This window comes from Populus euphratica, unplaced genomic scaffold (genome assembly GCF_000495115.2).
Source record: "Populus euphratica unplaced genomic scaffold, PopEup_1.0 scaffold410.1, whole genome shotgun sequence".
Taxonomy (NCBI): domain Eukaryota; kingdom Viridiplantae; phylum Streptophyta; class Magnoliopsida; order Malpighiales; family Salicaceae; genus Populus; species Populus euphratica.
The window spans coordinates 111,200-135,393 of NW_011500296.1; the positions used below are offsets into that span (position 1 = coordinate 111,200).

Genomic DNA, 24,194 nt, shown 5'->3' on the forward strand with positions numbered 1-24,194 from the left:
AATATCAAACATTAAAGTCCATATTAAGTTTACACTATACTTATTCTTACACCATTAGTGTAACCTTTTCACCTTAACATAATAAACTTAGCTAAACATAATAAAAGAAAGAAAAATACATAAACAAAACAAGAACATAAACAAGATAAAAGTTAACTAAGTAAAGGAAAGGAAATGAAAAGCATAAACTTGATATTAATGAAAACAAAGCATAAGCATTACAAAAAATACAAAGAGAGAAAGCAAGAGCATGATCTTGATCTGGAAACCAAGATGCCTAAATGCATGGCAAATGCCTCCTTTTATAGGCCAAAATTGGGAACTATTGATATGATGACTAATTGATGAGTGGGTGGCCAACTCTTGACTTGGTGACAATCCTTATCTTCTTTTGTATGCCCAAAACATCATTGATAACGTCAAAATTGGAGCCACTTGAAAACATAAAAGTTGTAGGCAATTGTCTCATCTTTCTTGTGTAAACAATTCAGCTCATTTGGACTTCTAGAACTCCAGATATGGCCAAAATACTAAATAGTGCTCGGGCTAGAGGACAGATTCGGGCTTCTTTGTTGTTGCTACAATTTGGACTTGAAAATGGCCTTTTTAGATCTTGGGCTCCGTATGAAAGTTGTAGGCCTATGTCTTACCTTTCCATCCATATAAAGTAGACCTAAATATGAGATCTATAGCTCCAGATATGACCCAATTACCGAACAGTGTTCTGATTTGGATTGCATCGACATCTCTTTTCTAATTTTGGTCATCTTTTTGCCCTTGCAATTTAAGTTCTTAAAGTCATCAATCAATCCTTTCATTTATGTGATAGGCCTGCATTTAAAATGAACATTTACCACAAATTAAAGGTATCTTATATTATTAGATATATTATTATAAAACATGCTTTAGTTAAGGAGTTATTGATACTTCAAGTGCAAAATGATGATATAAAACCATGATAAAAATGCACTTTTAAGTACTAATCAGGTTGCATGCCAATTGATCTCAAATATGGCAGCTAACTCAAAACAATTTGGCACTCGTGGAGACTTCTCCAACAAACGAGTAAATAAGGTAAGTATTTCTAACCTTGAAAATAAAGTTAATGATCTTACTTCTCTTGTGCGTTATTTGGCTTATGGAAATGTGCAGCAGGTGAAAGTTTGTAGCATATGCTCCTTACAAGGACATGCTTTGGATATGTGCCCAACAATGCAAGAAGATTACATTGAACAAGCTCATGCAATTGATGGAGCATTCAATGGACAACCCCAGCGTAAATATGATCCCTTTTCCAACACGTACAATCCTGGATGGAGAGATCATCCCAACTTACGTTATGGCAACCCATCCCAACAAGGCAATCAAGGCCGACAGTTTCATCCCCATGGATTTCAGCCCCAACAGAATTATCAAGCAAGACAACCCCCTTCATTCATAAACTCCAATGTTACGGGGTTGTCATCCAATGATGATCTTCGTGAGATGATGAAAACTTTGGCTTCTAATACTGTTACCTTGCGACAAAATGTCATGTCTTTTCAACAGGAAACAAGGTCAAGTATTCACAACTTGGAGAAGCAAATGGGGCAAGTAGCTTCAAGTGTAGGGAAATTGGAAGCACAAATGAATGGAAAATTGCCCTCCCAAGCATTAAATCCAAAAGAGAATGTTAGTGCGATCATGCTGAGGAGTGGGAAAGAACTTGAAGAGAAAAGGTCAAAACGAATTGAGATGGAGGAAGAAGAAGAGATAGAAATTGAATTGAGTACAAGGAAGGAACATCATCCTCCTCCAAAAACTAAAACATCGACCAACACTCCAAATGTAACTCCTCACTCAATGAATTCCAGTTTTAAAGCAATTCCACCCTTTCCTGTGAGTTCTTCTAGGACAAAGAAAGAGGACAAAGAAAAAGAGATTTTAGAGGTTTTTAAGAAAGGAGAACTCAACATTCCTTTGCTTGATGTTATCAAGCAAATTCCCAAGTATGCCAAAATTTTGAAAGAGTTGTGTACTACCAAGAGAGCTTTCAAATTGAAAGGTTATGAAATGGTAAGTATGGGTGAAGTTGTATCTGCTGTTGTTCAAAGAATATGCCTTTGAAGCAAAAAGACCTAGGTGCGTTTACTATCCCATGTGTTATTGGTAATGCTAGTTTCAAAAGGGCCTTGTGCGATTTAGGTGCATCCATTAGTGTTATGCCCAAACATGTTTATGATTCTCTTAGTCTTGAGCCTTTGCATAAAACTAGCATTGTAATACAACTTGCGGATCATAGTTTTGTTTACCCACTTGGTGTTATAGAGGATGTCCTAGTCAAGATTGATACTTTGATTATTCTATGTGACTTTTATATTCTTGATATGGAACATGATTCTTGTGATTCATCAACCAGCACTCCTATATTGTTTGGGAGACCATTCTTGAAAACTGCCAACACAAAGATTGATTGTGGTAAGGATACCTTGTCTATGGAGGTAGGAGATGAAAAAATTGAATTCAATTTTCATGATGCAATGAAATATCCTTATAGCAATGTTTATTATATTACATGCTATGACCAAATTGATAAGTGTGTGCAGCAAGTTTGTGATTTTGATTGTGAAGACGGATTAAGCATAGCTTTGAGCTATGGCTATGATTTCACCAAGATAGAAGAGATGGAGAGGCACATATGTGTTCCCCAAAACATGCACGAATCAGTATTGGCCTTACAAGCTTTAGAAACCGTTCCCCATGGTAATGTCTTTATTGATTTAGTACTCTCACATAAAAAGCTTTTACCATCTATTTTATAAGCCCCCGAGTTAGAATTAAAACCTTTGCCCGATAATTTGAAGTATCTATTCATTGGTGACAACAATACACTTTCTATTATCATAGCAAAAGGTTTGACAAGTATGCAAGAAGAAAAACTTGTGAAGTTATTATGTGATCACAAGATGGCCATTGGATGGACTTTAGCTGACACCAAGGGCATTAGTCCCTCAATGTGTATACATCACATACTATTAGAGGACAACACAAAACCAATAAGGGAAATGCAAAGGAGGTTGAACCCGTCTATGATGGAGGTAATGAAAGCTGAAATTTTAAAACTGTTAGATGCAGGAATCATTTACCCCATCACTGACAGTAAATGGGTGGTGCCAATCCATGTGGTGCCTAAAAAGACCGGAATCACGTTGGTGAAAAATGAAAATGATGAGCTCATTCCTACTCGCATCTCGAGTGGATGGAGAATGTGTGTTGATTACAGAAAGCTCAATCTTTCTACACGCAAAGATCATTTCCCATTACCATTCATGGATCAAATGCTTGAACGCCTAGCAGGTAAGTCTTTTTATTGCTTTCTTGATAGATATAGTGGATACAACCAGATTGTTATTAATCCCGAGGATCAAGAAAAAACTACATTTACATGTCCATTTGGTATATATGCCTATAGGAGAATGCCTTTTGGTCTTTGTAATGCTCCTGCAACTTTTCAAAGATGTATGATGAGTATTTTTTCTGACTATGTTGAAAGAATAATTGAGGTTTTTATGGATGATTTCACGGTGTATGGTGATTCTTTTGATAAATATCTAGAAAATTTATCTTTGATCCTAAAAAGGTGCATTGAAACAAACCTTGTCTTGAACTATGAAAAGTGTTATTTTATGGTAGAACAAGGAATAGTTCTTAGGCATGTTGTGTCTTCACGTGGATTACAAGTTGATAAAGCTAAGATAGATGTTATTTCATCATTGTCTTACCCCTCATGCGCGAGGGAAGTTCGTTCTTTTCTAGGTCATGCAGGTTTCTATCGACGCTTTATCAAAGATTTCTCGAAGATTACAGCACCCTTGTGTAGACTATTAGCCAAAGAAGTGGATTTTATGTTTGATCAAGCCTGTAAAGATGCCCATGATGAGCTTAAGAGACGTGTCACATCTGCCCCTATCATCCAACCACCAAATTGGGATGAACCTTTTGAGATAATGTGTGATGCGAATGACTATGCGGTAGGAGTTGTGCTTGGGCAAAGAATTGGGAAGAATTTGCATGTTATCGCCTACACTTCTCGCATGTTGGATGGAGCACAATGCAATTACCATACAACTGAAAAGGAACCTTTTGCAGTGGTGTTTGCTCTTGAAAAATTCAGGTCATATCTACTTGGTACAAAAGTCATTGTTTTTACTAACCATGCAACTCTCAGGTATCTTTTAAAGAAGGAGTCCAAACCAAGATTGATTAGGTGGATCTTGCTTTTACAAGAATTCAATCTTGAGATCAAAGACAAAAAAGGTGTTGAAAACCATGTGGCTAATCACTTGAGTTGACTAAGGACCGAGGATATTCCATCCAAAATAATAAAAGAAACATTTCCTGATGAATAGTTGTATGTGCTACATTCCTCTACAAGACCATGGTATGCTGATTTGGTGAACTATTTAGTCACCAAAGAATTCCCTCTAAGTTTGTCTACATTCTAAAAAGACAAGTTACGAGCTGGTGCTAAATATTATTTTTGGGACACTCCTTACTTGTGGAAATTTTGTGTGAATCAAGTAGTAAGGAGATGTGTACCACAGGATGAATTTCATTCCATTCTCACTTTTTGTCATTCTCATTCTTGTGGTGGACATTTTGGAGCAAAAAGAACGGCCCATAAAGTATTTGAAAGTGGTTTCTATTGGCCTTCTATTTTTAAAGATGCATATCACTTCTGCAAATCATGTGAAAAATGCTAAAGAACAGGTAATATCACTCATAAAAATCAAATACCTTTAACAAATATTCTTGTAAGTGAAATTTTTGATGTTTGGGGTATTGACTTTATGGGTCCATTTCCTTCTTCTTTTAGGAATTTTTATATTCTTCTTACTGTTGATTATGTGTCCAAATGGATTGAGGCGAAAGCCACACAAACTAACAATGCTAAGGTTGTTTTAGATTTTATTAGGACTCACATATTTGATAAGTTTGGCATCCCTAAAGCTATCATCAGTGATCGTGGCACTCATTTCTGCAATCGTTCCATGGAAGCATTGCTACGCAAATATCATGTGACTCATCAAACTTCCACAGCATATCATCCACAAACGAATGGCCAAGCTAAAATTTCCAATCAAGAAATCAAGTTCATTTTGGAGAAAACAGTGCAACCTAATCGACGAGATTGGAGTGTACGCCTTGGAGATGCACTTTGGGCTTATAGGACTGCTTATAAATCACCTATAGGAATGTCACCTTATAGAATGATTTATGGGAAAGCATGTCATCTACCGGTGGAGCTTGAACACAAAGCTTTTTGGGCCATTAAACAATGTAACATGGATTATGATGCTGCTGGGATTGCAAGAAAATTGCTGCGAGAGTTGGAAGAAATTCAAAATGATGCTTATGAGAATGCAAGGATTTACAAAGAAAAGACTAAGAATCTTCATGACCGAATGCTTAAAAGAAAGGAATTTCATGTTGGAGACAAAGTCCTTCTTTATCATTCGCATTTGAGACTTTTTCCTGGAAAATTGCGCTCTTGTTGGATTGGACCCTTTGTTGTTTCTAATATTTTTCCTTATGGTGCAGTTGAAATTATAAGTTTAGAAACCAACAAAGTACTTAAAGTCAATGGACATCGTTTGAAACCTTTCTATGAAGGTTGGACGACAGAACTCACCGCTTCTGTAGAGTTAGCTGAACCAATCTATGAAGAATGAGCATGCCACATGTCAAGCCAATGACATAAAATAAAAGCACTTACTAGGAGGCAACCCAGCACACAAAAAGAAAAATCAAATTTACTTTCTTTTTCCTTATCTTTTATTTTTTTGTATTTTAATTTATTTTTTGTCATTCTCTTATGTTCCTTTGTTTTTATTTCAACATTGAGGACAATGTTGTGTTTTAAGTGTGAGGGTATTGGGAGAATTTTTGTTTTCTTTGTTGTTCTTAAAAAAAAAATTGTGTTTGATCTTTTTAACTCTCATTGGTTTTTGAGAATATGAGTATTATGTATGAGAATTAATTGAGATAGATGACTATATAAATCAAATGAAAGAGTATGCATGCAAATTTTAAGGTTTAATTGGTTTAGGGATTCACTTTGAGAATATGCCATGTTGACTTTATAGTGTTATACCACTGCAAGTTTTTGAACCTTCAACATTGTATTCTTTGAGTGTGCATTCTTTCAATGATATGTATCTCTAGAACTTGCTTCATATCTTATTGAGATTATATTTCATTACAAATATACATGAAGATGATAAAGGCATTAGGAATTTTAAATCACTTGAACCAAAAAGCCAACCTAAAGCATATTATCCTTAGTGAGCCCCTTTTGAGCTTGTTTATCTTTTCTTTGCTTTATCCATGTATAAGCCTTAACTTTATATATATTTTCCTTTTTCCCTAGCCAAGGATTAGTAGAGCATGTACTTGTGATACTTCATGGAATTATGGTTGGAAATTATGTGAAAAGACAGAAGAAATGATGCTTGATGAAAAGATGGGCAAAATTACAAAAAAAAAAAAGAAAAAAAATGTTCCTTTATGTTCTTAAGATTTTATGTTAAAAGAATTTAAAATCAAAAGGAGTTAAGCATTGGTGATTAAAGATGAAAAATTTATGAGCTTTGATGGAATATCTTGTTTGAAATATCATTTTTTCAGAATACTCTACTTTTTTTGATTTGAACATTTTCTTTTACTCTCTTTTATCTCACCTTAACCTTAGCCCTATTACAACCGGAAAATAAGACCTTTTGATTCATGCATTGTTTGTAATATGTTAGTAATGGAGATGAGATTGAAAAGCAAGCTTATGGCAGAACATACTCTTTGATTGAATTTGAGAGATTTAAACATATAAACCCTAAACACATGAGTGTTGGAGTGTATATCATTGAGAGGACCTATCACTTTGGCATGGCATAGATTTCATTTAAATCCCGAGGATTGATTGAATTTTGAAGTTTGCATGTAAACAAATTCATAAAAATTTATTTATTTTATCCTTTTTTATTATATTCTTATTTATAATGCTTGTACTCTTGGACATTGATGGGAGATTAAGAGATTGATCATGGTTATTTTCAATTTAATTTTATTTATCCTTTCTCGAGGACGAGTAAGAGCTAAGTATGGGGGTATTTGATGTAACCATATTATTCGATAGTTTCACCCATATTTACCTAATTTTTTGTCCATTTTTTATATGTAAAATGCCTTGATATTCTTTGTTTTATGTTTTGAAGGCACTTTTGGATGAAAAATGCAAAAAGGAGTAAATTGGAGATAATTGGCAGATTTGATGTTCAGTCGATGTTTTGTGCAGATCGTGAGTTCTAGAGATTGAAATGAAGTGATTCTAGTGGCACTAAAAAGCTAACATCCATACCTTTCTGGAAATGTAATGCAAGAAAAATAAAAAGAGAAAGATCATGGAAATCACATCCTTCAAAGTCAAATCTCGCATTCTACCACTGTTGACCTTTGTCTATTCAAAATTCAATATCTGGAGCTATAGAAGTCAAATTTATGCAAACTCAATTTTTTTGGATTCTTGACTCAAAGGTCTATAAACACTCCAAATTTCAGCCAAAAAATATTTCAGATGAGGGAGATATGGGTTTTCAAAGATAACAACTGAATTCTGCCAGCAATCAGGTTTCGTGAAGAAATGAGTCCAAATTATGTTTCGAAGCTTCTAAACCGTCATCCAAGTTTTTATATCAGCAATTTAGCTTCTCTAAGTTAGAGCTTGAATATTTCATGCAAGGCTATTTCTCTTTTTTAAGAAAAACAGTTATTAAAGTACTTAAATGTCAATTGTCAACTTAAAAGAGGACTACTTTGTAAATTACGAACTAAGGTTTCTTAACATATAAAAAGAAAGAGAGAGAGGAGAGAAGAGGGGCAGCAGCCAGAAGTGAAGAAACACAAATTCTCTCCTCTACAAACCCAAAAAAATCATCGCTTTCAATTGATTTTGTTTGCTAGTTTAATTTCTTCCATAGTTTAGATCATTACAAATCAAAACCCCCCAATTGCATAGCGTATAGCATAAAAATCTGAACTAAATCTTCCTTGTGGGATCGACCCCTTGCTTGCTCTATACTATCTTGTGTGTTGTGTTTTAAGCTAGGGTAATTAATTTGTGCGACCACGACATCGCAACAATAGGCCTAAAACTTTTATTAGAGTCCAAGATTCAAAAATGTCATTTTTAAGTTCAAATTATAGCAATAACATAGGAGTCGAAATCTATCTTGCAACCTAGACACTGTTTAGACAAGAAGATAAGGATTATCACCAAGTTAAGATGTAACCACCTACTCAACAATTAGTCAACAAATCAATAGTTTCTAATTTTGGACTACAAAAGGAGGTATTTTCCATGCATTTAAGCATCTTGGCTTTCAGATTAAGATCATATTCTTGCTCTTTTTTTAATATTTTTGTAATGCTTAAGTTTCACTTTCATTAATTTTTTGTTTATATCTTTTATTTCCTTTACTTATTTAACTTATATCTTATTCATGCTCTTATCTTGTTTATTTATGTTTCTCTTATTCATTATGTTTAATTAAGTTTATTATGTCAAGATGAAAATGTTACATTAATAGTGTAAGAATAAGAATAATATAAACTCAACATGAGCTTTAATGTTTAATCCTAACATGTTTTGTATTCGTTATCTTGTTCACTCATAATACTTTGCTTGTTAAATGATTAATCTAGATTTATGTTGTATAACCCTTGGTACAATAAATACTTGGCACTTTCATAGCCCAACCTTATGGTATAACTGATACATGTGCTATGAAAGAAACTTGATTTGTTGTTAATATAAGTTATAATCATGAATACATAATAACATTTATGAGTATTAGTATTATTCGAATAAGATAATTAATGTAATCATGTTAACAATTTATAATCCAATTTGAACCTTCTTTGTGTGTGGTTTCCAATTGAGCAATAAAAAGAGTTTATACTATACTTGTTTGAAATATCATTAATGAATTCTCTAACCTTGACAATTATTTTATCATTATTTAATCCTCACATTAATCTTACATCTCAAAATCCTCTTTAACTTATTATTATTATTATTATTATTATTATTATTATTATTATTATTATAGTTAACCTCTCTATGGTTCGATCCCGGTCTTGCCGGATTATTTATTACTTCGACACTCCCGTACTTGGAAAAGGACATTAATCTTTTAATCGTATCATAAATGTTGACAAATCAAGTGTTGTGGTGGCTAAATTTATCGTGAGAGGTTGAATTGTGTTCATATTAGGGGTGGAAGAGGATGGAAGGGTAGAGCACCAGGTCACAAATTAAATGTTACCGACGGACTGATCGATGAAATTATTTTAATGGTAATGTTGTCGGCAATCCTATTGGTAGAAATATCATGTTACCGTACGATTTGCCTTATTGAATTTCATTGTAATACTCTTCATAATGTCGCTAGTATATAACAATAAAAAACTGTTGTCGGTATTTACTTTGATGAATTTTACTATCGGGTTAATTCTATCGATATCATCGTAAGTAAACTTACATGTCATTGTATTGTTTGTCTTTTTTTATTTTTTTTTTTTTTTGTGATTTTCTCAGTATATACCATGAAAATATTCTTGTTGATGTTTACCGATGAATTTAGTGATGGAAAATTCGGTCGGTAAATGTCACCGTATTATATTGATATAAATTTTTTGTGTATTTTTCTGGTAGTGAAAATACTTTATGCAAAATACTTTATTTTGCACCATAAACGCAAGACAAAGGAACAATGAATCAACATATGATCTATTGTTTCAATTGCAGAACTACGTAACGGACAAAGTGCTTGAGCTGCGGTCAACTCTTGGTGTTTTAATAGAAAAGAACCTGTACAAATTCATTCTTGCACTGGTAACCATACGAAACAATGAATCTTAGGAGGAACAATCATGACCCAAACATTGCACTGGAAAGGTTTGACTCCACTGCAGTATATACGATCTAGCAAAAGATGGCAAGATTTAACAGTGAGTGTTCCATCTTTAGTGAGATTCCATACCTTGACATCCTTTTTGGTCTGGCAGTGTTGAATAGAATTCAATAAATCTAACAAGTGACATGTTGAATTTCAAAGCTTCTTAGGAATTCAATAAATGTAACAAGGAAGTGACATGTTGAATTTCAAAGCTTCTTAGAGTTCTTCGTTCAACTCTCCCAACTCCAGCCACCTTCAGACCACTTTCCCATTGCTGCAACTGTTGCATTAGGTGATAAAGACTGCACGTACAATTTAGATGTAAGTCTTTGAGGATTGAATTCCCTATCCATTTATCACTCAAATATTGTGTTGAAGTTCTGTCTCCAACATCATAACTACAACTGCTTTGCAGAGCCACAAATGCTGGATGATTAGATTGTACTATGGACATGATTCCCTGCCACACACTAGATAACCGCTACTTTTTAAAAATTGGAATCCCATTCTGAAAGTCCAGTTGATATGTTTTGCAAATCAAATCTTTCGATTTATCATTTCTACGAATACTCATATGCCACAATCACTTATACAACATTGACTTTTTCTCATCCAACAAGGAATCAATTCCTAATCTTCATTCAACTTTCTCCTTGGTAACAATCTGCCACAGAAGTTTACAAATCTTCCTTTTTTAGCCATACCAGCCCATAGAAACCTCCCCTGAATAGATGTTAGCACCCTACATACTCATTTCGGCATTAGAAATATAGGCTGAAATATAGTGGAAGGGAGTTCATGATAACACTTTTTATTAGACATAAGCGTCCAACCATGCTCAACAATTTACCCTTCCAAAGTGAAAGTCTACTCCGAAATTTAAAAATCACAGGCTTCGAAGTAGAAATTCGCCTTGGATTTGACCCTAAAGTCATGCCCAAATAAGATAGTGGTAAAGAGTCATGTCTGCAATGGACATCATTTGCCAACCCAGCACAATATTCCTCATCTAGATTAATGTAGTGAGGCAACGTCGAAATGACGCGCTTAAGAGCCTCTGAGAGGTTGTGTTAGGAAATAAAAGGTTTTTTTGAGTTTGATCATGTTATTAAGATTTACTAGTCACTTTATAATATTATAGTTATTAAAAAATTTATAGTACGGGTAAAAAATTGGTTGTATAAAAAAAAATATTATTTTTATTACACCTTATCTAAAAAAGATATATTATTATTTAATTATTTTTTAAATTAAATTTTTATTTTTTGATCTCGTCTAAGATTTAAGATAGATCTCCTTTCATGAAGGAATCTCTATCTTATTAGGATGAATTCTAATAATTATAGAAGCTAAATTTTAACTTCACATTTATTTATTTATATCTTTAATACATGATGGTATACTCTACTACGTAGTTTTACTCTCTTAAATATTAAAGTATTTATTTAAATCCTAGTTTAAAATAAAAAAAAATGATTGATAAGAGTTTTTGATATTTTGATTGAATCCTAACATATCTTCTTCTTCTTTTGGATTTTAAAATATGAGAAAGATTCAAAAACATTTTACGAAAACATGCTTAGAAAACTTTTAAGATTTTGTCGTATGCATGAAAACAAAATATTTTTTAAGATAAAATTAATTTAAACTTTTTGAAATTTTTTTTAATTTTTAAAATTTTTCAAAAATATTTTGGAGCAAAACAAATATTTTAATACCAGATCAATATCATATAGTATAAACATACATCTCGATATTATGCAAAATTATTAGACAAACATGCGATAAAATCATAATTTTTTAAAAATAACTCTTGGATTTTTTTTTAAATTTTTGTTTTTTTTTAATATATATAATATTATATTATTATTATATTAATAAATATAAATTGGGTTGGACCCGACCTAACCATCCGAGCTGGGCTAAAACGAGTCCAACCTGATAGACCTTTTTTTTTATGGGATGGACCCAGCCTAGCCATCTTGCTATGCTGGAATGGGTCCAGCCCAAGCTCCACGTTGTTGCTGCCAACCTAACAACTTTGTTAATTATAATCCATTCCCTATATGCAGAATGAGATGGAACAAACTTGTAGGAGGAAGAAGAAGAAGTTTAGATAGAGCAAGAGGTAGTGCAGCTAGCATCACTAGTCCAAAGTGTATAAGGTGGTGGTGTTAGTGAAGAGGATGGCAACTAAGTTAAGTTGTTAAGAAAGAAAAAGAACAAACTTACAAAAAAAAAGAGATAACTTTATGGTGGTTGCTCTTTATATGAGGTGATCAGCTAGCCACTCATGATGGAGATGGTGGTGGACAAGCTGGTGGTGAAAGTGTTGGTGGATGCAAGTCAGGGTGGAGAGAGAGAGAAGATCACAATGAAAATAAAATGGGGAGGGGGGGCGAGGCTAATTTTTTATCGACTTTGAACTTGATTTTCTCCTCTTTCATATCATGAAATCCATCTATATTTATAAGAGGTGAAAAAGAAATATTTTTTCTTTAATGGTGTTAAATATAGGCTCTTGATTCGACTCATAAAGATCTCAATTGTTGGTTTAAAGTGGCAATTATGAGTTATCCGATTTATTGCAAGAAAGGGCTAGTTGGGTTGGTCATTTTAGAATAGTGTTACAGTCGTTATGGTCTTAATTAGCTAAAACGGACCACACTAAGATGTAGTCAGATGTTAGGTCATCATTTATGTGCATGTTTTGTCAAATTTGGTAAAGGAATGAAGCGTTAAATGCTTTGGGAAGGAGGTCACTCGAGTAACTTTTCTAAAGAAGAAGATAAATAGTCACTAGAGGATATGTTATCTAGTATTTTTATTATTATTATTCAAAATGGCGCCATTATAGGGTTTTAATTTACAGTTTTGGCCAACGTTTAATTTGGTCTTTCATCTTTTAATTTCTTTCGATTGCACCCTTACTTGATTCTAAACTTTCAATTTTACTCAATTTTGCCATTATTGAACTTTAATGTCAACCTTGAAATTTAGTATCTTTTTCATTTTGGTCTATGGTTTCATATTTTTTCAATTTAGCTTCTAATTTACCATTAAACTTTCAAATCTCTTTAATTTCACCACTGATTTTAGCTAATTAGATCCATAGAGTTCAACACCATTTTCAAATTGATCTTTGGCTGTAAATTTTTTCAATTTAGCTCTCAATTGATTCCAAAATTTTTATTTTTCTTGCAATTTTGCCCCTAATTTGAATCAATTGACTTGGTAACAATTAAATTTGATCTAAATTTGGTCTTCTAAAATTCTAATATTCTAAAACTCTAAGTTATGCCCAATTTAAACTCCAAAACCTAATGGTTCACCAATTAAACCTCTAATAAAATTAATTTGACCCATTTAAATTATAATTAAGTCCTTGTACCTAATTTAATCACTCAATGAAACCCAAGTTAATTCTTAAAAATAATTAAACTTTAATTTAGTCCATAATTAAATCAAATTTGCCTATTAAAATTGAATTATGTTCTTAGATTTAACTTTACAGATCCGTCTAATAATTATGTAGCTTAACCTTTAATTTGCCTTATTTCTCTAGTTTTTGGTAAAATAAGGTATAATTAGACTCTTAATTCTATCCATTATTGCAATTTGATTTTTTATACAAGTGAAATTCTCTCGTTTTTATTTTTATAAAAATGCTAGTCTTTATTTTATTTTTAAATCTTTTTATTTATTTAAAAAAAGAATATAAATTTAGGGAATTATGCCAACAACCAGACTCTTATTAAAATTATTTTTCAAAGCTGCACATGTTTCAAACCAACGCAGAATTCTCTCGACTATCTACAAGGAGTTCAGAGAAGTTGGAAGGAAAATAAGAGTATCGTTAACATAGTACAGATGAATGAAATAATCTCCATGCTCCAGTTGAGCTCCCATAAACACTCCAATATGCGATGCTCTCCCTAAAAGCACCTAAAGGCCTTCTGCTGCTATATTACTGTGATTATTCTATTCTCTTACATTTACATGTTGAACGCCAAACAATTCGTGCTTGGCCATTCCTCTGTTGAAGATATTTTCTCATACGTTCTATGGCTGATGCTGCTTCTTTGTTTCCTAACCAAGTAATGATAGACAGGGACCCAACAGTACAAAGTGATACGGTAATGGTGGGCACATCATTTGTTCTTTCCTCTGATCGTCTCTCAGCAGCCACCTTTAGATCATTTGATGAAGCTCTAGAGTGGAAAAATAATTTAGATACTCTCTCAGTGGTGGGCTGCCTTGGGATTGGCTGAGGATAGGGTCCTGTGAATCTTTCCCCTTTGGTATTATTTCCTTGCGAAGATAAAGATGACTGCCCTTTTTTTATATTTTCTTTTCATGGATGACAATATTAAGGACCAAAAAACAAATAATAAATTTGACAATATTCATATGCAGTATGTGTTTTCTCCATAATTATAAGAATAATTTATTTTTAATTTATTTTTATTTTCTATTAAAAGTTTGGTACATTTCCTCCGTCTCATTTTATTCCTCCGTATTTATATTTTCAACTATTTATCAAAATATCATTTATTTTCCATATCTTGGAAAGTGCAGAATTCCATTTATTTGAAATAAAAGTTGTAATTAATCAAATAATCAGATTAGATTGAAAAATCCTTTTCTTTTCTTTCTATACACTTCTTCTAAAAGAGAGACAAACATTATGAGACATGCCTAAAAGGAAACTTCGCAAAACAAAGAGGGATTGAGGGAGTATACACTTCATTTTCTTTTCTTTTCTTTTTTTTTTAGTTGAAAATCATATTATAATTTCTTTTTTAATAAATCTATTAAATAATTAATAATAAAATCATTATGGGAGTCTCATAAAGTAATTTAAATTCTAGATTTGAATTTTTTTATATAATAATAGAGTTTTAATAACTAACCAAGTATAAGTTTAAACCCTAATGCTCTCATTGTTTTCTAATAAAATTAAATTTTAACACAAGGTAGCTATGAACATGTATAAATTTTATATTTAAAGGGTTTTAAAAAAAAATGATGAGCTAGAAAGTTAACATAAAATTAATTTTAAAATCTCACTCGAAATGATTTTTTAATAGATTTTGAGAAGTAATAAAGAAAAAAGTAATTGGAACAAAATTAATTAAATTATAACTTTAAACCATGTCTAATATGAATATATAAGCTTAGGTAATGATCATAATTGTATAAGATATTCTTAATTGACACATATGTATGGATGTGATTGTTGTTATGGTTAATTTGCTTTCTTTCTTTATAAGGGAAGAAAAAATGAATTAGATAGTTAACATTAGTTCAACAGTCACTTTAAAATAAAATAAAAATATTGTGTGTGTGTGTATGTGTATATATATTATGATTTGACACTAGCTGCTGCAAGTGTGTATATTATGATTTGACACTAGCTGCTGCAAAGAATTAATGTAACCATCACATTACAACAAAGAACAAATGACATTATTATTTTTGGTTCAAATAACAGAGGAGTTCTCGGAAATTAAATCTTTCAAGACTAAGCCCATTGTATAACTATTGATCTACATTAATTAAGCTGATGCGTTTTTCATAATTTACTTTCCTACAAACATTTTTAGAAGTCGAATCGTGATAATGTAAGAAATATATCCACTTATCAACCATCTTGATAAAGGCATAACCTTGAAGGAAAAAAACAAATGACATGAGAGTATTTTTCTTCTCTTTTTGCTCAAGAATTGAATAATGCACATCACCGTTTAATCAAGAAAAGGTTCACATAATTAAGAATACGAGTACAATATGATTAGTGTAATTTTGAGTATTTCACATTGAAATTAAATAAGACTATGAGTTTTAAGACCTGAAAGATTTATTTAAATGACCAAACTAATAGGGCATCACTCTCCATGAGTTAAATATGAACCATTGTTGTTTAATGACAAAATAATCTTACATTTTAATCGTATTTTATTTGTGGGCTTTTATAATAGCTTTTGTATGCTCTTGAATTATGATTCGATACTAGTTATATGTGCTGTAATTAAGATATATGTCCATTCTTATTATATATATAAACACACCTTTTAACCATATTTTGATTCTAAAGAAGCATACAGACACACAAATATAACAAAATCTTTCTCTTTTTCTTTTCAATTTTGGTTTTGCGACCAGTTTATAATCAATAATCTTAAAAAAAGCTTATTGTCAGGAAGAAACAAGCAAACATGAGAAATACAACTGCTCTCTGATCTTTCCCCTTGGTTCTTCTTGTTCTTCTTCTTCTTCTTCTTCTTCTATGATCATCTTGTGGGATTCTGAAGAGCATAAACATGAGAACTTGTGAACCATTAGTTTTTTGCTTCCAAAAAAAAAAAGGGATTGGCATCTTCGCATCAGTAAATCTGACTGCCAAAAGAAGAAAAATCTAGTGGAAGGTCTGCAACTAGTCAACTATATATATAATGAATCTAGTAGTACACTTGATCCACACAAGACTTGATGAATCGAATTATTCAATTGATGTAGATAAATCATAGAATTATACGAGCACACATGAAAGTCGAAGATGATCCTTCATAGGCCCTTGTCAAGAAAAATGCAAATCCAAAAGAATTGCAAATCCTAAAGAATCACACATAAAATGATCTTATTATGGAGTGCTTATTAAATCATGTTTTAGGCTATTTAATACTTAAAGATAAGAACCTCTGGTAAATAGAATTTAACAGATCTGAGCGTAATTATATTTGTATATCATTTATAATAACTATATGATCAGATTCGTGATCCAGGCTCAACCTTTAAAGCAAGAAAAGAAATTTGATGAACTTTTGTACTGATAACGATCAAAACCATCATACTAAACTGATCACCTCGAGAACTTCAGCCCAATTCGTCCTGTTTTGTGCCTGGAACTAATATCCTTTGCTCAGCTTTACACACTCCTTCACGGAAAAACACACCATTAATATACCAAAAATCAAAACACCAATGATTTGGATGGCCCTTCTCTCACAAAGCATTTCCTTGATACCTGCTGAGCATATTTCCGTAATTTAGGACAGGAATCATCACTTTAGTTCTATTCTAAAAAACATGTAGTAACAGAAAGGAGGCTGAGTGCACTTGTCCCAAGTAGCTAGCTAATCCCTTTTAGTGTGACAGTTTAAGAAGTTTGCAATCAATTAAACTTTGGGAATTTAAATCAAGACATTAGTTTATTCTTTGTGGAGAGCTAATATGATACATGAAAAAAAGAGAGAGAGAGAGGGAGAGAAACGAAAAGAAACATACTTCTTATACGGTCTATCAATCACTGGTAGCTGGCTATTTTGGTTATATATAGCCAGGAAACAAATATGATCCTTATGCATACTGAGAAATCACTTCGAATATCAAGACCCCCCCACCCGCCTTTCCGTTATCTGAAATGTTACTTGCCCTGCGCTTGCAAACTAAAGAAAACATTAATGACATATAGATTCAAACAAAGCAAAATCATGGAAGATTGAGCAAAGAAATAGAGGAGGAGGAGGAGGAGGGGGTCGGGGCTGAAAGTGATGACAGAAGCATAGAGAGCACAAAGGAGTGGGATGCAGAGTCCATTGCATATCATCATCTGTGCTCTCTATCTTCTGTCAACAACATCACCAGTGCCTCCTTCTCCCCCAACTACCAATTCTATTGGTTTTTCAACCTTTTTTTTTTAATTTATGAAACGAATCTGGTTTTCTCTTCTTTGTGTTTTTTTGTATTTTTCCCTTGCTGAGCAGACGGAAAAAAAATTGATCAGAACATAGTATGATAATAATAATAAAAAGAAAGTTTCTTTAAAAGGAAAGGTGTATAATGGCTTAGAGCAGGTGAGAGAGAGAGGGGCGAGAGGGAGAGAGAAAAGTGAGGGGATGACCTATAATAGACTACCAGTAGCCTCTATTTATAGAAAGAAAAGGATTATGCCAGTCCAGTGAATGAATTGCGAAGGGTAAATAGAGTAGTAGAGTGCCTGTACCTTGTTCTCTCTTTCCATGTAACCGTCTCTCACGAGCTAAATATTTATTTGATACGACAACCGTTGTCACCTCCTAAGAACCCTAATCGTCCTAATCGTACTTATGTGATGCAGTAATAATAATATCCTTACTGGTACTTCATTCTTGACCTAGCTATGTATTTATTCTTGATTAAAAAAAAATTATTTTTAGTTTTTCATATATTTTTGTTTTAAAAAATATTGATTTAATATTTTTTATAATTTTAATATGCTGATATATAAAATTTAAAAAATTAATTTAATATATTTTCAAGTGAAAAAATATTTTAAAAGGCACATTAAAGTTTAATTTCAAACAAATCTAACCTACATGAATATTTTTCCTCTTTCTATGAGTTTAAAATCAAAATTCAGATTTGAATTTGTTTTCATTTAATTACCATCTTAGAAAAAAAATTGATTGCCAAAATCTCTTACATAATTGTATAAAAATAAAAAATAAATGCAGGTAGCAATAAGTAAATGGGTTGAATGATTCATAGAATATATATATATATATATAGAAAAAAAACTAAAAGCCTTAAATAAAACACATGATTATAAACACATTACATTGTTTATTGTAATAGTATAATGGTGATTTTATCTTTCTCATCAAAACATACAAAGCTTGGCCAGGGGATTTTTTAAATGGATCTAATGAGCATTACTAAATTGATTGGGGATAAATTGGTCAGTACATCTTTTTTTGGAACAATTAAATTGTTGTGTTGCCATTAAAAGCTAAAAAAATATATGCCTTTTGGTTAGGGGTTTTTTATCTTTTTAAAATTATTTATATACTAATTTTTTGTTTAAATAGTAAAGTTATAGAATTGCCCTTCAAATAAAAAAAATAAAGGTTATTTTTTAAAGGCATTTAAATCTTTCATTTCTAGTTATTTTTTATTTTGTTATTTTTAGATTTACTTAAGGGTTCTTTTGTAATTTCAATGAATTATATAATACTAAAAAAAAATTGTTCACGTGTGCATGCGTCAATGTGTGATGACCCTTATGTTTTTTGGGCGACACATATTCAACTTTTTGGTTATTAAATTCTAGTATCTGATGTGATATTAGAAGCTTTGTGTCATTCTCTTTCTCACAGTGTGGTGCATGTTTGAGTTGAAGGCATGATTGATATTTAATAGACTTTTTTAATAACATCCCAAAAATTTCGCAACATCGAATGACAGATTAAACCTTGAAGTCAAGAATGTATTTTTTTTTCTATACTTAATATCAATGATCCATATTGGTGTTTTCATCTCATGATTAAATTCAATTTATTATTTAATGCATTTATATACATTACAGAAATTATATAATTATGATTTATATTTCTAATTTCTATTCAATAAAGTCTTTTATATCTGAGTAACTAAATAGTTCTTCTCTTCTCCTGTAAACCTTTATAACGATTAAGTAGAGTTTCAAATCCCACATGCAATAATTTATATCCAAGTATTAGGCCCAAGTCATTCAATCAATCAATCAATTCATAATAGTCCTCATTTACTAAAATTCATCCATTGAGTATATTTAAACAATTTAAGCTTAACTTTTCATTAATAAAACATTTCATTATATGAATAACATTATAAATATTTATTTATTTTATAATTCTCATCCATTTGAATTACAATATACTACTAATAATCTACCTGATATTGTAACTAAAAAAATCAGAGTTTTGTCTCAATAAGTAATATTCTAATAGTGAACTTGTAAAATTTATAAATTTAAATAAGATATTTATCACAATACAATTAAAAACATAATAGATATAACATGTACATGATTCTTCATGGAACAAACCTCTATAATTTATTTTAATAATAACAAAATTGACTTATTTACCATAATCTCTACTAACATTGAGTATTTTGTAGTCACCTCATTAAGAAAATTCCAAGCTTATTTTTCCATCCCAGAAGTTACACCTCATTGAGAAATCCTTCTTAGTAACTTTAACCATCAAATTGCACCACAAGATTTTATTAATGGTAAAAGCCTATTTTATATATCTTGCTTTATACAATGTGTTTATCAAAGATAAATTATTCTCTCTTCTTTTTACTTTATATGTTCTTTAAGAATCTAACCACTTACCGATATTACCCTACAATTCCAAATGAGTATAATCAATAATTTATTAATTTTTATTTTTAATAACAAATATTTAACATTAATTTAACTTAATTCAGTTTGATCCAACACATTATTAATCGTTCATTTTATAACAAATTTTTATATGAACATATCCTCACATATATCAATACACTTATCCATCCCTTGGTCTAACCATCATATATACCTGAAATATATAAATATAGATGCCTACATTCTTGTCCCATTAGGCCACCAAGATAGTTCTGAAATCTCTTACCATATAGTATCTAAAATGGCCTATACTTATGCCCTTTTACATAATTGAACAACCGCCACTTTCTTCACGATTACACCATCAAAATAGAAAAAACATTGTTAAGTTATTGGCCAGATTTTTAAAGAGAAAGTGGGTGGCATTGTTTAATTTATTTACAAGTTTGCACTTCTTTATTTCTATTTAGATTTCTCACATAAACTACTTGATTTTCCTCTTAATTTGTGAGCCCTTCTCTGATTAATTTATAGGACAACATGTTATGAGACTCTATGCAAAATTATAATCTAATCAAATATTCAAATTAAAAGTTAAAATTACAATCTAATCAAATATTCAAATTAAAAGTTATTACCAATGGAATAAAATTGGTAGGTGGGTGGTTTTATGCTAAAAATCTAAATTTTTTTGTTCAATCCTTGCACAAATCATATAAATTATTATAATATATTCTAAAGAGAATTTATTTATCTCAAAATATATTTATTTGGTTTTTTCACCATTTATTTTATTTTCATACTTTTTACCATTTCAAAAGTATGGATTAGACAATTTAACTAGGGTTAACTTGTTTTTTTCAATGTTGTTTATGTAACTTTAGTATTCTTTGCTAGGTCCTTCTTTTGAAAGTTTAATTTTTTTTAATCATGATCTTATATCACAAATAACAGGTTAGTCAAGTTAACGTGGGTTGGCTCAGTTTTGTTTTCTCGACCTTTTTTTATGAATTTGATTTTTTTTAGTTTTATTATTTGGCATTAGATTATTGGCTATTAAACTTTGCCATTTTTTCGCTTATCTCTTTCTTAGATTATCCCCAGTGCAGGTTAGTCAAGTTTATTCAAGCTAGCTGGGGTGTTTTTCACCCTTTTTTTATTGCACTTCAGTCTTTTTTACTAGATTTTTATTTTGAGTCTATTTTTTTTTTATCCCAATCTCATACCACGAGTAGTTGGTTAGTTAAATTAATTTGAATTAACTTAGATTTTCTTCTTCAATACTAATTTCTCAAAAGGATTTTTCTTTTTTATATTTAACATTAGACTATTCGGCCTTGAGTTTTGTAATTTTTATTTTATTTTATTTTTGCGGGTTTTGTGGATCTAAGATCTCAAATTATATGTAAATAAACTCAAACTGAATTAACTTAAATTTTTATTGTTTTAATAAAAAAAAATTTATTATGAAGAATTTGACATTACCTCCACTTATCTTGCATACACTTAAACCAATTTGACATTCGATGATTTTGCAGCAGTTTTACATTGACGTGCCATGTGCATTAGGATTTTCTGGTATCTTATAAGGTCATTTACAGGTTAAAATCCGCATGCCATGGCTGTAAAATCTTAGATTATTTAGGTAAGTTGTTATGATCCATCCCTTGTTGACTTTTATGTCAATGTTGTGTGACCCACTACAAAAGGAAATGAAGACTTGATCTATGATTGAAGTTTTGAAGTGGCTGGAACGCAGAAAACTAAAAGTATGTGAATTAACTAGTCTATGAATGCCTAAAAAGTCATAATATCACCATCACTTTCAAAGTTTAAAAGAGAAACTCTACCCCATGACACGAGTAATTACAGTGGTTCAAAGACATGTCAAGCTACATGGGAACGTGAACCAAATTAAGTTTCATAAAAATTTAAAATTATTTTTAAAAAAAATTAATTTTTATATATTTTTAAATTATTTTGATATGTTGATATAAAAAATAAATTTTAAAAAATAAAAAAAAAAATTTTAATATATTTTTAAACTAAAAAATACTTTAAAAAAACAACTACTATCACAATAACAAATACTTATACATATTTCATATCTTTCTTTCATTAATAGCTTTCCTAAGTTGTATAAAAATATCCACTATATTAATTCATAATAATAATAATAATAAAGTCTAGTACTTTTGTTTTCAAGAAATTTTATAGTGCTCATGGAATACTTACCTATATTTTCTTCCAAGAAGAAGGAAATAAGAGAGAAGATTAAAAAAAAACATATTTTCTAATATATGTTAAAATATTTTTATTATTTTTATGTGTATTGAATTTGAATTTTCTTTTTCATCATCATCTACCTCTCTTTTCAATCTAAGACAAAAAAAAAGGTATATTGGTTGGATAATGGTTTGATGCCCACTGGGTGACAAGTTGTTTACCACTAGTAGTAATGAGTTGTTTTAAAAAAAAAACAAGGGTCTCAGCAAGTCATCCAACCCTTAAAAAAAAGAATATGGCTTAAGCACCTAGACCTTTTGTGTCCTAAGCAAGCTAGACCAACCATGCCTGCTAGTTAGGTCGGACCTTTTTGTTTTTTTATTTTTTTTTCTTATAATTTTATCATTCAAATTATTTTTGTTAGTTTATTTTATTAGTTTTTTTATTTTATCATTTAATATTTGATTGATTTTTAATTGATTTTTTTATTTTGTTATTGTATAATTAAAATAAAAAATATATTATTGAACTTAATAAGGTCTATTAGTCAGGCTATGAGTTTGATAAGATAACTCGGGTTGATTAGAGTCAATCTAATATATTTTCATCTTAATGTTTAAAAAGAAAATATCATCTTGATGTTTTTAAAAACTCAAACCACTGTTTTACCAATCATCTAGGTTGCTTTAAGACTTGCGTATTTGGATTTTATTTTGATCATTTGGTTTTTTTTCTATGATTTTATTTTTTGTTGAATCCACAAAGTCAATTAAGTCATATCAAGATAACTCTTATATATTTTTATTTGAAACTCAAATTAGATAAAAAATTGAGTTGATAGTTTTAAAAGTTAACTTGGATGGGATTTAATTATAATGTGAATGAAATCCTTCACCATTTACACATTTCTTTTATGTTTAAAGTGTTTTACTATCACTAGCAATGTTGCATGACTAGTGTGTGTATGTGTGTATACTAGCTATTTGACTCGTGTATCTCTTTTTTGTGGGTCACAATTCTTTTTTTAAAAAAAAACCATGGATATATAGGTTGTTTAAAAAAAAAAAAACCATGGATATATAGGTTGTTTTCTATAAAAAAAAATTAAAGTGTAAATTAAAATGCCCATGCAAACATCTAATCAAATAAACTAATAATCATTTATGTAAATAAATAAATAAAAAACATTGTTAACAATAACCAAAAGAGAATTTGAAAAAATTGAAAGATAGATGTAGGTCAAGATATTTAATATTTTAAAATGAGATATTTACTTGTTTGTGTCTACTAAATTTATTTATTAAAATTAATAAAATATAATAAAAACATAAAAAAATACAAAATTGATTGCATAAAAAAAAAAAGAATTATGCAAGACCATACATATAAGAAATATTATTTCAAAACAAATATTTTTAAAAAATAAAGTTAACCTATATAAAATAAAAGGAATCATTCAAAAATTAAACACAAAAGAAATTATTTTAAAAAAAATTACTCAAAAAAGGTTTGCAAAACCTATAGCGTAGGCTATGAGAACATGATAAATTGATAGAGAATAAATTAAAGATAACCATAAAATCCTCAAAGGCCAAAGAATGAAACCATAGAAAAAAACCACACAAAAATTATGCTTAAAAGAATGAGGGAGAAAATTAAAATAAAAAATAAATTGATAGCATCAAAAAATTTTAATTTTGAGGCTTAATTTAAAAAAAAAAAACTATAAAAAAAGGAGAATTAAATCAAAACAATGAGGAATAAATTGAAAAGAATAAACAACATAAAATTTAATTGAAGGATGAAATTATAAACCAACAAAATTTTAACGAAAGAGCGAAGAG

General features: G+C 30.4%; 2 long non-coding RNA genes across 2 annotated transcripts; one reads left to right on the plus strand and one right to left on the minus strand.

The window, feature by feature from the left end:
* Positions 1 to 15,394: 15,394 nt before the first annotated feature.
* On the plus strand, positions 15,395 to 17,250 carry LOC105113310 (uncharacterized). The gene is made up of 2 exons (XR_839931.1): positions 15,395 to 15,616; positions 15,655 to 17,250. It is a non-coding gene; the product is annotated as an uncharacterized LOC105113310 (long non-coding RNA).
* On the minus strand, positions 16,278 to 17,739 carry LOC105113309 (uncharacterized). The gene is made up of 2 exons (XR_839930.1): positions 17,280 to 17,739; positions 16,278 to 17,019 (listed from the first exon to the last, which is right to left on the minus strand). It is a non-coding gene; the product is annotated as an uncharacterized LOC105113309 (long non-coding RNA).
* Positions 17,740 to 24,194: the final 6,455 nt, after the last annotated feature.